Source organism: Lynx canadensis, chromosome A2 (genome assembly GCF_007474595.2).
Source record: "Lynx canadensis isolate LIC74 chromosome A2, mLynCan4.pri.v2, whole genome shotgun sequence".
Taxonomy (NCBI): Eukaryota; Metazoa; Chordata; class Mammalia; order Carnivora; family Felidae; genus Lynx; species Lynx canadensis.
In genome coordinates this window covers 108,674,286-108,688,979 of record NC_044304.2, presented here as the reverse complement: position 1 = coordinate 108,688,979, position 14,694 = coordinate 108,674,286, and the positions used below count along the sequence as shown (strand labels likewise).

The 14,694-nt window shown below is 36.3% G+C and overlaps 1 protein-coding gene and 1 long non-coding RNA gene across 2 annotated transcripts in view; both read left to right on the top strand.

Annotated features, from left to right (window-relative positions):
• CRPPA (CDP-L-ribitol pyrophosphorylase A) overlaps positions 1-14,694 on the top strand; it is a 322,296-nt gene that overhangs the window by 149,254 nt on the left and 158,348 nt on the right. The gene's annotated exons all lie outside the window — the stretch shown is intronic.
• On the top strand, positions 4,667-11,155 carry LOC115508956. The gene is made up of 3 exons (XR_003967172.1): positions 4,667-4,747; positions 6,078-6,083; positions 11,139-11,155. It is a non-coding gene; the product is annotated as an uncharacterized LOC115508956 (long non-coding RNA).

The following is a 14,694-nucleotide window of genomic DNA, read 5'->3' as shown; positions in this document are numbered from 1 at the left end:
TTATGTATTTTATTCTTTTGTTTTCCATTTATTTGAATCATTGTCTCTTTCAGTGAGGCTTCCATTCTCTTTCAAGAATGTCCACAAACAACCATCAGTTAATATGTTTCTGAAATTTATTTTTATCTACAGTTTTTATCTTCATATTTTTTTAGAGTAAATTGTCCTTTAGAAATGCCCGTAGTGTGGCTTTTATTGTTTGTGACTCTGTGGTGTCAGTTAACAAGTCTCTCTGTCCCCTGTATATCCTAGAAATTGTTAATAAGATCTAGAGGTTTGTTCAGATTTTGACTAAAGTTTTTCTTTGGCAAAAATAAATTACTTTTTTCATGGCGATGTATACTTCTCCCAAGAAGTACATAAGTCTAGTCTTGTGTGTTTTTGTGGTATAGACAGACACTACTGTCTAGAACCATTATTACGTGAAGGTTGCAAAATGATAAAAAGTGCATTGCAAGAAAGGTGGAAATTGTGGCTCTCCTCTGGAGAGTATCAATGGGTTTTTTTTCCCTTAAAGATTATAGATAGAGTCATGATTTTAAAATATATTTATGGGATTCAATCCATAGCAGTTATTTTTTACTGATGTTCAATTGGTCCAGGTTTGGCCATGAGAAGCATTTTCAAGTTAGCTTGAATCCTTTTTGCATTAGTCTGATAGTCTTTGATAACTCCTGCTTTCTGGTGTGACAAGATGTTCTAGATTCATCTTGTGCATTTCCTGACCAAAACTGGAATCAACTAGTTCTCTAGCTGACTGCTGCTAGACTGGTCATTGTTTTCACTTTTTATTTTGTTAACAGAGGTAGAAAACACTATTTCCCTTATTTGTTAAACATAAAACACATCTTGAATTCTCAATGATATTTCCAAATGAAATTAGAATTGGAGTTGCAGAATTTTTTTTTTTTAATGTATTTTAGCTCTACTTTCGCCAATAGTGAAACTTACTGTTTTACATTATTCCAACATAACAAACACATTTACTTTCTCTCATGATACACATACCACAAGGTGGTCTTGACCTTTCAATTTCACTGTGTCATCAGTCCACTCCTGTGAACAATGTAAGGTATTTTCTAAAATAGGTAAGGTATTTTCTAAATAGGCTATATCCTATTTAAGATGAACAATCAAATTAATTTTTCTCCAGCCATTTGGAATTGTAATTGATTATGACACTATCTGGATACACAAAATCATTTGGCTTATCTTATTTTTAGACGTTGATTTTTTTTTTTAATTTTTTTTTCAACGTTTTATTTATTTTTGGGACAGAGAGAGACAGAGCATGAACGGGGGAGGGTCAGAGAGAGAGGGAGACACAGAATCGGAAACAGGCTCCAGGCTCTGAGCCATCAGCCCAGAGCCCGATGCGGGGCTCGAACTCACGGACCGCGAGATCGTGACCTGGCTGAAGTCGGACGCTTAACCGACTGCGCCACCCAGGCGCCCCTAGACGTTGATTTTTTAAAAGAAACATGTTTTATAAATTTGTATGAAACTCTTCTGTACCAAAATAAAATCTACAAAGCAAATTACACTCAAATTTGCTCAAATTACACTCAAATTTGTCTCTGCTTTCTGTGCCTATTGCCTTCCTCTTCTACGAGTAACCAGTTTTTTGAAGTTTTAGGGTTTATTCCTTACCCTCCTTATCAGTTTCTGTATAGTAAGTATTGTTTTGCATTTATAAAGTTTTCCTCTTGTCCCCCTTTGATGACTACCTTTCTATTAAAATTCTTAGGAAATACCTTTGTCTTTTACTAATATTAAATTCTTTTGGCTGTTGTCTAATGGATCTCTTTTCTGAGCAACATTGAAATTAACTAGTGCCTTCTTCCTCCTACCTAATCTGAATCAATGTCTTTAACTACCACTTTAACACCTTTTTTATATTCTCTTCCATTAATATGTGATTACATATTATATTGTCTCCCTCAAAACCATTATTTATACTTAGTTCTATAATAAATGCTGGTCTTATTTTAAGAAGACTTACATTGATATTTTGCAGATATTTTGGTTCTCTGAAAATAATGCTCCCGTAAATTCACTAGGGAGGGTTCCTCGACAGACACAGTATTCCATGTTCTTGCATATGAATAAAATTAGTCTTTGGATAAAAATCTGCAAGTTGGTTTTGGCTCAAAAAAATGTTGGTTCAAAACTTTCTCTTTGGACACCTTAAATGTGGCTTGGTATTTTCTTCTATCATAGAGTTTTTGGATCAAGTGTGGTTAAAATCTGATTGTCTTATAAATGACTTGGCATATTTGCTTGGATGCCCACTGAATTTTTTTTTATTTATTTAAAGTCCATTTGTACTAGAATTTTCTCAGTGTTGGTCCTTTTAGGTTAATATTGCTCTGTACACAATGTGTATATTATTGTGTAATTTCACATCTTTTTATTTCCTGAAACTTTTATAGCATTGTTGTTTTTAGTATATTTGCATTCCATCACTTTAGTTTTCTCTTGCTATTGGATTACTATTGCATAAAAGCTACATATTGTTTACCCATCTTCGTAGCTATTAATTTCTTTTGCATTATTTTTTTTTTTAATTTAAACAATTCATGCTTTCAATTTTATATTTCTCTTCAGGATTTGTCTGTCATATTTATTTTCTTTGGTGTTCTTCATAATTTACCCTTCATTTCTGAAACAAATTATTTTCTCAAATTACTTTTCCCAATTTCTTGTTCTAGTCACCTTGTTTCTGATTTATTCCAGTTCTCACTTTTGTAGTTTTTCATTTTGTTTTAGCTTATTGTTAAATGCTCGATTGCAGTTTAAGTAAGAGGGTTTTTTTGTAATCTATTTTTAGGAGGAAAGGGTGGGTCATAATAAGTTTTATAGATAAGTGGCATATGCTTCTTATTCACTTGTTCAGGAAAAGATGGGAGAGATCGCCCTGCTCTTTCTCAGCTTCTGTCTCTGTTACCTTTCTCCTTTGCCTGGATGTTCCCTGTCACTCCTAGCACACCTCTGACAATTTAGATTTCTCTGCCTGATGCTTTGACTTTGTAGGTGCTTTCTTAATTTGAGTCCCGACTCCTAATAATCCCCAGCAGAGTGAGAACCTTTATGTAGCTTCTTTGTTTTCAGCTCAAAGACTAGAAAAACCTCTTTTAGTTTTTGCTGCTCTTTCCAGAATGGCTTGCTAAGCTATCCAGAGAGTACCCGATGATGGTTTTGAGTTACTTTCTTTGGGCTCTTCCCCCCCACTCTGCTTTCTTCTGCACAGTGTCTTAAATGGTGGGGGTCTTTATAGATCCTGGCAGTTTGTCTCTACCCACTGACAATTGGTTTTGTGGTAGATATTATCTACAGATTTTTGGTTTTGAAGTCTTTCTTGTACTGTCTGTTTTTATGGAGAGATCAACAGACACTTGAAGACTAAAAGAACTATCTTTCCAGAATCCTCTTCCCCTTTATTTATGTGTACTCGCCTAGTATTTGTAATTTTAAGCACTTGAATTTCTCTCTGATTTTCAAGTATCTAATTGATCTACAAATATACATGGCATTTTTGGAACTTTAAAAAATTAGTCTTGACTTGAAGTTAAGGATTTCATAAGGATTTTATAAAGTCAAGAAGTACATGGATGTTCAAAAGAAAGAAGAACCACTGTTTATCAAACATCTCTTAACTTTAATATACTCCTTTGAGGACAATATGTTGGATTTTTTAACACTAGGAGTTAATATAGAACTTAGAAAAATGAACTTTGTGTGTGCTGTGAACTTAGAGAATCTTGGTTTATCTTGGAAGGAGATGTCATTCATAGCTGCAAAATCTGTCCTGGTTTCTAAATTTACCTAAAAACTCTTAAACCAAAGAAGGAATTAACAAAATGTTTTCTCTCAAACAGCAACAACACTAACAATTAGCGTGTTTTCTATGTGCCAGAGGGACTATGCTATATACCTTAATCCTCTAAAATAATCCTACAACTTCCCCCTCAGTTTACAAATAGAAATAGGAAAACTATGGTTTAATGATTTGCCCGTGATTACATAAGTAATGAGTGTAGGTGCTAATTGATTCATGGTGACTTTACTAAATATTCCTTTAAGAAAAGGTAAAGTAAAAGAAAATTAAAAAACAACAACAACAGATGTTTAATAGGGTTTATACCTAAAGTCAGGATGAAGGTCCCCTTGGGAAAAGAATTACAGTAAAACTTTGGTTTGTGAGCATAATTTGTTCTGGAAACATGCTTGTAACCCAAAGTACTTGTATATCAAAGCAAAATTTCCCCCTAAAAATAATGGAAACCCAGATAATTCGTTCCAAAACCCAAAAATATTCATATAAAAATGATTACTGTAATATAACACAAAATAATAAAGTACAAAATATAAAGAAAGCTAAATTAACTTGCACTTTCCTTTGAAAACCCTCGTGGCTGTTGTGAGGGAGACAAGAGAGAGGAGAGTTAGTGTGTAGGATGACTTTCACTATCACTAACTGAATCACGGCTATTAGCTCAGTGGAATCTTTTAATTTTTTTGCAAGTTTAATAACAAGGAACCTATCTAATAAAATAGAATGAAGCAAAGCATTCCTAAGCTTACTGTTAAATGGAAAAGCAAAGGACTGTAGATGCTTTGAAGTGACAAAAAATACACTAGTGCCAGTGGTGGGCACCTTCCAACATTCTGAAAAAAACACTGATTTCTGCCAAACATTGTGGCCTGAGACCCAGCATCCTAGCATGGGAGACAATCACCCACAATTGTGCAGTGAGAGAGAGACATAGAGCTAGAGAGAGAAGAACCATTGGCTCACTTGTAGTCATTTGACATTTGGCATCATGTACTAATATTGTAAGACATTGCTTGTTTATCATGTTAAAATTTATTAGAGGGGCGCCTGGGTGGCTCAGTCGGTTAAGCGTCTGACTTCAGCTCAGGTCATGATCTCACGGTCCATGAGTTTGAGCCCCGCATCGGGCTCTGTGCTGACAGCTCAGAGCCTGGAGCCTGCTTCAGATTCTGTGTCTCCCTCTCTCTGACCCTCCCCTATTCATGCTCTGTCTCTCTCTGTCTCAAAAATAAATAAACATTAAAAAAATTAAAAAAAAATAAAAATAAAATTTATTAGAAATGTCTCCTTGTGTTGCAGAACACTCATAGCACAAGTTACTCATAATCCAAGGTTTTACTGTACTTAGTTTTGTAATGTCTTTCTCCATCATATGCGCAAATTTACCTTGTGTCATTTTTCAGCTCATAACCTAAGACAAACACAAAATGTCACACTTTCTGACATTTTTACCTCTCAGAGCTTTTTTCTTACTTTGAAAAGAACATCTAAAAACACTGAAGTCACCACGGTTGAAATCCAGGCACCTGCTGGGCAGATAGGTGTGGGTGTGGAGCTGCTCAGTACGCAATGGGAGGATTGTCTTGTTGGCATGAAAAGAAAAAGTGTTTCTCATTGAAACTCAAGGAAGAGATTGGGTATTCTTGTTGTCATTATCCATGCTAGATTTTGAAACATACCTTAGGGTGTGAACTGAATATCTAAACTCCAGTGATGAACACACCATATCCATGAAGGAAGTTGGTTAAAAAAAAAAAAAAAATAAGAAACTAAGTAAGGGACACCCTTCCCACTTTTCATACACATGAACATTTCGCTCAGACTTGAATTTCAAGGCTTTATTATTAGGCTTGTTACATTCCTTCCTTGATTTCTTAAGGAGTTTGAGGTATTTCATGCACCACAATTACTCTGGAGATAGAGCTCTCTCAAGGTACAGGAGACAGTGATGGAAGAGTCTGCTCTCATTTCTTGCTAACTTAATAGCTTATGCTATATGCTGGGCTGAGTAGTTATGGATTTGTAAGGAGGAAGATGTGATCATTCTTCATTAGTTCCTTAATTTCCTAATTTACTTGCCAAATAATACTTGCCTATCAAGATTTAGTCACTGGATATATGGAGTTGAACTAAACAAGTATGGTTCCTTCAGGGGTTATCTGGAACATACTCCCAGTTGGGGATGACACAGTAAATGAACACAAAAACATGTTGAGTTACAAATGGCAATGACTATTCTAAGCCAAAAGTAAAGTATGCTAATGTAAGAGAGCCCTGGAAAATGATTTAAATTGCAGAAGGAAGGCACATAGGACATTTAATTACACTGAAACGAGTAATCAGGAATTAGCTATTTAAGGAGAAATCCAGGAGAAAAGAGCACTTGCAAGGCATTCAAAGAGCTTTGTTGAGTGGACTGAAATAAGACGTGTGGTGGAAGGTGCAGGTGTGGGGACACTGTGTGAAGGTGACTAACACCACCACCGCTGCTGCTGCTACTGTTACTAATAATTTGTCCTAAGAGGAAAACGAACTGATAGAAAAGTTGAGCTGGAAATGGCATAAACCAGTTATATCTATAAAGAGATTATGTTGACTATTGGTTCTTAAAGTAAAATTCTATGGAAGACGCATAGTATTTAATGTTTTCTTATGTCACGTGTACTTCTAAAAGCACAGGTCTTTTCAATCCATTTTTCACTCATATAATAGAAGAAACAAAGTTCTTAAATAATGCTTATTTTGTATTTTGAACAAACGGGGACTCTAGGAGATTTTCACGTATTTGCTTATCAACGCCTTCCTGTTTCCTGGAGCCTTTAATTTAATTATCATTTTGTGTAACCCCCATTTTGTGATGGGCAGGATATAACTGAAGCATGTTTGTTTTCTTGGGTGTATAGCAAGCTTTGGTTTTGTGGAGGCTGTCTGAGATACCTAGTTCATTTTGCCTGCTGCCCTCAAGTTTGTTTCCAGTGAGTGTATGGATCTGTTCCTTTTCTTACAGACCTAACTAGATCCAGTGTATGACATACTAGTTAAACAAAACATCACAAATAGCAAATGAAATAAGAGCAGATAGGAAAGAGAACAAATTAAGCCATTGCAGCACTGTTAGGCCCATGCAAAGTGGGGTTATTTTATGCTTATTTTGACACATAGCATAATATTTTAGCTTAAAGATAAAAGATTGGTTCATTTTTTGAAGCTGACTGCAGTGAAGTACAGTGAAATAACACTGTAAACACTACAATGGGACCTCTGAACAATACCAGCATAATTGCTTCACTTAGAGTATGTGGTTTTAGTGTGTATATAGGACTACAGAAACTAGCTGAAGACCATCCAATTAGATTCTTTTAGTTTGTTTGGGATGTTGGCCAGATTTTCTGATCAGTTTTCCAGAGGTAAAAAGGAAAAAAAAAGTCAAAATTATTGGACCACCTAGTTGCTTGGGATGGTATTAATTATATTCATGCTGTATTTAGTAAAATTAACAGTTTACAATTATAACTACTTGTCATAGTTTTAGGATGATTATTAATGATGGGTTAAGTACAATCCTCCTCACATACCACTTTGTTTACTTTATATACTATCTTCATTTTTTGTATCCGTTTATGCTTTTGAGTTGCAGGGACATAATGAAATATTACTCTTTCTCAAGGAACCAGATGGTTAATTTGGAACAATGCTTTCTGCATCCTTGCCCGCTTAGGAATGAGGTCATTCTTCACAAATTCTAGACAACTGTTATGCTGAGTTCAAAACAAACCAAAAGAATATCCAACATTTAGCTTTGGGCATACATTTGTAAAGATCAGGACTTCTAATTCAGGAAATTAATTAATTTTACACACATACCTGGTCAGTATGTTTAGGAGGGGAGTCTTCATAAAAAGCTGAAAAAAATGCTGTATGGAATGTATGTTAGTTTCCATCCTTCATCAGTTGATTTTGATGAATTCACTAGTTATCTTAATGCTATTTAAAGTGTGGTATCATTTTAGAGCTTATTTTATTGTGATTTCATTTCATTTTATTGACTTTCTTTGGTTCCAAATAGAGCATACCTGTTCTAAAAATACAATTTTATATTTTTAATTATTTTGTTTCCCCTAATGATTTGAGAGATGCATTCCATTTCAATTATTTGCATGCATTATAATTCTATTTTGTAACACCATAAAGGCATTTATATATTGTTCTCATGACTTTTGCTACATAATGGCTCTAGGGTTTTTGTTTTTCCAGGGAAACTGAGCAAAATATATCCATTTGAGCTTGTGGTCATAATAAATTATCCATGGCATCTTGTTTCCAAAGCCTAGAAGTACTTACCTGCTTAAATTAAAGTCTCTTTTTCTCTTGCATTGATATCACATACTTTGAATGACTGTTCACTGTGTGTGAGTCCAAGTCTCTACAGCTTGACCAGTTATTTGATCTCTTTTGCAGTCTATATTGAACTTTTCACTTATCTCTATGGTAGTCCAAAATGTTGTCTTGCTCATGCCTTGAAATTATGTAGTTTTCTCTCTTTTTTACTCAGCATTGTGTTTAATTATATGCCATACCTGCTTGTCACTTGCAGATTTCATTTGGGGCTCAGTTTAATATTACTCGTTTCATGAAGTTGTCTTCATTTTTCCAGTTCTTGGACTTCCTAAACTACTTAACAGCAGTGGTGTTATTATGCATGATCTGCTTTATATTGTTATTTGTTCTTACATCTATCTCTTTGACCATATCTTTTATCACTGATCCTTGCATAAGACTTGCACACAGTGAGAGCTAGATATATAGTTGCGGTTAATGGTGATAGGATGATGAACAAGCAAGCTTATGGAAAACCTCTCCATCTGGACATCAGCCAAATATATTTTTGGAGATAAAGAGGTGGCCGCCAGGCATCCATCAATCACGGGAATCGCTGAGAGGAGTTTAGAACACAAAGTACGCCCAAAAAGCTCTAATTGATTTCCCAGCCAGAAGACAACTATTTTCACAAAATGAGGGAAAGGAAGGGCAAAGAGCAGATGTTGCAAAGATGAGATGAACTGGAGTCAGCTAGAGTGATGAGGTTGAAGTTGGTGTCCAGCAGCCTCTGTCAGGAAAGGAGAAGGAGGGAGTGATGAAGAAATGAACTTTGCAGAGGGGGAATTGAAGTGGGGTGAAGAAATAGATCCATAAGCAACACTTTTAAGGTTTGTTCTTGAGAATGTGTAATATGATTCTGATGCTACATCAAGATATGAATCCATCTTTCTTCATTATCTGGACATATACAGCTTAAAAAATATCCTGAAGTAAACACATGTTCACACACTTTTGAAATAAGTCACATGAGCATGTTTTAGTTAATTTTGCTTAAAATGTAAATTATCTTTAATATTAAAATTTTCAACGTAGCTCTGCTTTTGCCTTCCGTGTGTGTGTGTGTATGTGTGTATTTTTTTTTTTTTTTAATTGTGGAGGTTGACCTGTGTGTGCATCATAGAATATTTGACAGCATTCCTGTCCTCTGTCCACTAGGTGCCACTAGTAGTTTCCTATCCCACATGTGACAACTGAAAATGTCTCCTGACATTGCTGACTTTCCTCTGAGGACAAGGTTGCCTAAAGTTAAGAACTGCTAATACAACCTGTTATGTTTCATGGATGCTCAGATTTTACAGTGGGTTGGGAGTAAAGCCATATATGTATTTGTAATTTCCAGGGAATGCATAGCTAAACATAATAAACTATAGTCTTCAGTATACTATTTAAATCATCTCTAAAACTGATTAGGAATTTTTTGTTCACGTTGATTCTAATTAAATCAATGACATTTTGACTAGAATATAAGTTGTATGTACTTTATTAGTGTATACTTATATAGAAAATGGGCTCTAATTATACTTCTGTAACACTTCTGGAAATGTCTCTGTACTTAGAAAAAGTTAAAATTTTGTAAAAGTAATTAGATGATGCTATAAATCTGGTAAGAAATTGGATAAAACAGTTGAAATAATTCTTCCATTTTACTCATGTATATTTGCTATAGTGTGATAGATTTAATCAAGATACAGGTAATGTTTTTAAGTTTATTTATTTTGAAAGAGAGAACACACACACACACACACACACACACACACACACACACGTGGGGGAGGGGCACATAGAGAGGGAGAGACAGAATTCCAAGTAGGCTCTGTGCTGACAGAACCCACGGGGGCTCCAATTCACAAACCATGAGATCTTGATCTGAGTCGAAATCAAGAATCAGACCCTTAACCGACTGAGCCATCAGGTGCCCCAAGATATGGGTAATTTATTTTAGATGACACAGAAAGGCAGTGGCTTCAGTAGAGTCAAAGCTAAGTGATCTTCTGATTGCTAGATGGGGGCACACTCTTAAGTAAAAATGAGAGTAGGCTTTTAGATTAAATGGTATTCAAATTATCTAACCTCTTTTTGCCTCAGAGTGTGATCCATGAACCAGTTAAGGCAACATCAGCTGGAAGCTTGTTAGAAATGGAGATTCTTAAACCCCACTACGCATATAATGGAATAAAAATCTGTATTTTTAATAAATTGGAGAAATACAAGTCTAAACTTGATTTCATCTTCCCAATATGATTTCAGCTCCATAAGGACAGAAACTTTGTGTAGTTCATTTCTATGATCTTAATGTACAATCTAGGGTCTGGCTCAGAGCCCTCAATAAATACTCGTTGAGTGAATGAAATGCAAATCCATCAGTGGATAGGCTACTCTATTCTTGTTTGTTAAATATTTTATTAAGCAGAAGATTTGTTGATGTCAGCATTCCAGTTCTCACCTTCCAAATATTTTATGCATTACTAGGAAGAAGAAAGAGGTCAAATGACTGTACATACTTAAAAAAATTTTTTTTAAATGTTTATTTTTGAGAGACTGCACTCAAGCAGAGGAGGGGCAGAGAGAGAGAGGGAGACACAGAATCCAAAGCAGGCTCCAGGCTCTGAGCTGTCAGCATAGAGACTGACGTGGGGCCCAAACTCACAGCCCCCAAATTCATGACCCGAGCTGAAGTCAGACATTCAACTGACTGAGCTCCCTAGGTGCCCCCACTGTACATACTTTTTAACATATTTTTTTTATCATTTATAAAATGACAAAATGGGTAATATTTACATGATATACCTGCCAAAAAATAGTTAGGAGCTAAAGCCAATAATTTCTCATTTACTACAAAGTTGTCTATTAGTTACACATAGTATAAATTTTTTTTAAGTTTGTTTATTTTAAGAGAGACAGAGACAGTGTGAGTGGGCGAGAGGGAGAGGGAGAGAGAGAATCTCAAGCAGGCTCCCAGCTGCCAGCGCAGAGCCGGATGTGGGGCTTGAGCTCATGAAACCCTGAGATCATGACCTGACCTGAAACCAAGAGTCAGACATTTAACCGACTGAGCCACCCAGGCACCCCTAGTTGTATGTAATATAACATTATGTAGTAAAACTCAATGGGAAGATAAACTTGAGCAGATGTGTATTTGATAGCTTTCTCTTCTTTATAGACACAGTATCCAGAATTGGATATATAATTTGATAAAATGGGAGCCTTTCTCTTTAACAAATGGTGCTGGGAAAACTGGACAGCAACTTGCAGAAGAATGAAACTAGATTACTTTCTCACACCATTCACAAAAATAAACTCAAAATGGATAAAGGACCTGAATGTGAGACAGGAAACCATCAAAACCCTAGAGGAGAAAGCAGGAAAAGACCTCTCTGACCTCAGCCGCAGCAATTTCTCACTTGACACATCCCCAAAGGCAAGGGAATTAAAAACAAAAATGAACTATTGGGACCTAATGAAGATAAAAAGCTTCTGCACTGCAAAGGAAACAATCAACAAAACTAAAAGGCAACCAACGGAATGGGAAAAGATATTTGCAAATGACATATCGGACAAAGGGCTAGTATCCAAAATCTATAAAGAGCTCACCAAACTCCACACCCAAAAAACAAATAACCCAGTGAGGAAATGGGCAGAAAACATGAATAGACACTTCTCTAAAGAAGACATCCGGATGGCCAACAGGCACATGAAAAGATGCTCAATATCGCTCCTCATCAGGGAAATACAAATCAAAACCACACTGAGATATCACTTCACGCTAGTCAGAGTGGCCAAAATGAACAAATCAGGAAACTATAGATGCTGGTGAGGATGTGGAGAAACGGGAACCCTCTTGCACTGTTGGTGGGAATGCAAACTGGTGCAGCTACTCTGGAAAACAATGTGGAGGTTCCTCAAAAAATTAAAAATAGACCTACCCTATGACCCAGCAGTGGCACTGCTAGGAATTTACCCAAGGGATACAGGAGTACTGATGCATAGGGGCACTTGTACCCCAATGTTTATAGCAACACTCTCAACAGTAGCCAAATTGTGGGAAAAGCCTAAATATACATCAACTGATGAATGGATAAAGAAATTGTGGTTTATATACACAATGGAGTACTACATGGCAATGAGAAAGAATGAAATGTGGCCCTTTGTAGCAAGGTGGATGGAACTGGAGAATGTGATGCTAAGTGAAATAAGCCATACAAAGAAAGACAGATACCTTATGTTTTCACTCTTACGTGGATCCTGAGAAACTTAACAGAAGACCATGGGGGAGGGGAAGGAAAAAAAAAAGAGGTTAGAGTGGGAGAGAGCCAAAGCATAAGAGACTCTTAAAAAGTGAGAACAAACTGAGGGTTGATGGGGGGTGGGAGGGACGGGAGGGTAGGTGATGGGTATTGAAGAGGGTATCTTTTGGGATGAGCACTGGGTGTTGTATGGAAACCAATTGGACAATAAATTTCATAAAAAAAAATGGGAGTCTTGAATTTGTTGTGATAGTGCTCAGGTTTGTTGAGATGAGGGTCTGTATATTCTGTCCTTCAATCTTTGTAGTTTTGAATCAGAACAGTAATGGCCTTTGAAGAGTATTTTAATAGAGGGGATGTATAATGGTAGACTTTTATTAAGGGAGTGTTACCACAATAATTCCTTCTGCTACCATCACCAACTACTCAGCACGTGTTGAATGCAGTGGTCCAGAATTACTTGACTCTTTTCCAGGATAAAATCTAAGAACCTGCATTGGAGGACCTTTCTTAGATACTTAGTTCGCTGTGCAGGACCCAGAAAAATGATCTAAGTTAGGAGATTGTGTGTGGCAACAAATAAACTTCTTAGTACTCAGATTATTTTCTCCAGATGAAGCATTTCTTTTGGTTTGACTTTGGAATCTATAGTATCATTTTCTCTGAAGAAAGGCCTTGTGACTTTCATGATAAGGTAATAGTCACTTGGAGTAAACTGATACCCAATGTATTGTGGATGTTAAGTAAATGGGCCTGGAAATCCAGTAGATCTTAGTCTGAGTACTACTATGTACTGGTTTTATGATCTCAGGTTATTTAAATAGACTTCTGTACCTCAGTTTTCTTAACGTAAGGATCGTGATAATATATGCACAGGTGTACTTGGTGACTTCAATAAGATAATTTCTCAAAGTATTTAGTGTAGATTCTTACAAATGGTAACACTTTAAATGTAAAGCATAAAATGTCAAGGGGTAATGGAGGTGTGGTGATGTGTTAAAGTGCTCTTTAAATATGTAAGTTAAATCTGGAGTGGAATAATCATAGCAAACATTTAATAAAGCACTAGGTGCAGGGATAGTTATTAATGCTTTAAATATATACCAGCGAACAAAGATGAATGACGTGACAACACTCATGCTAGACTTGAGATTTTCTAGAACAGTGATTAGTGGGGAAAGTCCGTGGACTCAGGAACAGAGGCACTGTCCATTGTATTATGTAGCATTGCAAATGGATCTTAAGGCTCATGTTAGACTCCAGTCTTTGCATAGTGTGGCTTTTAAGCTGCATAATTAAGGGAGTACCAGCCCTTCCCCTGGTGTGATAAAGTACTGGGGTCCAACATCATTGTGGCATTGTAGAACCATGGTTCTAGTGCTATCCTGCCTGCCCAGCACTTAAGGCTAACAGAAGGTCAAGACTCTCTTTGGTATATCTAACAGGCTAGAGTTTGAGGCTTATGGTTGCAGCTTGTGAAGTACAAGGAGTCTAGTATGATGTACCAGCTCACTGTTCATGTTGGGAGGTCCATAGCATATGTAACATGGGAGAACGGTAACCTGGATCATTTATCACCTCAAAGTTGCGTTAAGATTTATTGGTTTAAAGCTCTGGCCAATAGCTTTTTTTCTCTGAAGCTTTCCAGGAACCCCAACCATAGGGGAGAAGTTCTGGAAAAGTTAAACCTTAACTCTCATATACTAATTTAATCAACTTTCTTATCAATTCAATGAACGAAGTGTTTATTTTACTGATGATTCATCTGAGCCATGAAGCTTAAATAATTTACCCAAAGTCATACGGAAAGCCAGTGACACAGCTAGATTTACAGGCAGGGATCTTGGCTCCAGAGGCCATGCTGTTAACTACAAAAACGGGCTTTAAAGCTGATTCTTAAAAAATTAAAAAATAGTAAATGCTCAGTGGACAAAACCTCCACAAAAGAATAAAATAACCATGAAGTAAAGTTGAATTGGCAATTGAAAATTAGAAAATAATAAATCCTTAATAAAGCAGTTACTGAGGTGAAGATTACTAAATATGAAGGAGAGGCTCTGGGCTGTTAACCTCTGACTGAAGGTCCAGACACAGCACTCACAGACCAGAGGCGACTCCACTGATAAACACAGTGACTGATGAACTGAGGGACCAGTCACAGCCTTCATTTGGCAGGAGTCATAGTTACAGAAGATGCCTTTCAAAAATGAGGATTTGCAGTATACAAAGATACTT